Raw genomic sequence first — 715 nt, forward strand, 5'->3', positions numbered from 1 at the left:
AAAACAACAAAACCCACCCTAGGATTGCACCAAAGATTATACCTTACTTGGGTCATCCATTTCTCCTCCTAAGAGATGCAAACTTGAAAGGCCTGGAATACTGGTTAACTGCTGAAGCCAGACAGGCAACAATACTTTAAAGAAGGCAGGTGGGAAAAGTGCACTGTGCAGTAGGAGCAGAAAGGGGGCGGGGGAGGAAGGAGGAATTCATTTCATAGCTCCAGGCCAACCCCTGAGAGAGCTCTGTCCTCTCACAGATGAACTTTACTCCTAAATTATTCGCTTCTATATTACAATAGCATATAAAGGACTCACCAGTTTGGGCCCTATTTAACTGAATGAACAAAATGCACAGTGCCTGCCCCAGAGAGCTTACAGTCTAGAAGTGCAGTTGTTGCAGGTCAATGAGTAAACAGATGGAGGGAGAAGGAGGAACAAAGAAATCTTGCAGGTGTCATCATCCTTATGGCAGAGCTGAGATCCTTTTGCACAAGGGATAGGTGTGATGCTTGGGTACTTATTATGGTGTATGTGGTATGAGGTTACATACCTGTTTTCTGTCATGTGGCATGCAGCAGTTCTGAAGTTGTCATCAAGCTTATTGCTTCCTATAGAGAGATGTATTTCCCTGTGTGCCTCTGTCAAATCACAAAACCTAGAAATAGTGGTATCACAGATAGGTAGGATGGCTAAATCAGACCTGCTGGCAGTACTG

At 44.3% G+C, this 715-nt stretch overlaps 1 long non-coding RNA gene across 1 annotated transcript in view; it reads right to left on the reverse strand.

Annotated features, from left to right (window-relative positions):
• Positions 1-130, reverse strand: part of LOC112551486 — a 69,865-nt gene extending 69,735 nt beyond the window's left edge. Inside the window, exon 1 of the long non-coding RNA XR_003095790.1 lies at positions 43-130. This is a non-coding gene — a long non-coding RNA (uncharacterized LOC112551486). The remainder of the gene's footprint in view (positions 1-42) is intronic.
• Between the last annotated feature and the right edge of the window lie 585 nt (positions 131-715).

Source organism: Alligator sinensis, unplaced genomic scaffold (genome assembly GCF_000455745.1).
Source record: "Alligator sinensis unplaced genomic scaffold, ASM45574v1 scaffold264_1, whole genome shotgun sequence".
In the NCBI taxonomy this organism is placed as follows: domain Eukaryota; kingdom Metazoa; phylum Chordata; order Crocodylia; family Alligatoridae; genus Alligator; species Alligator sinensis.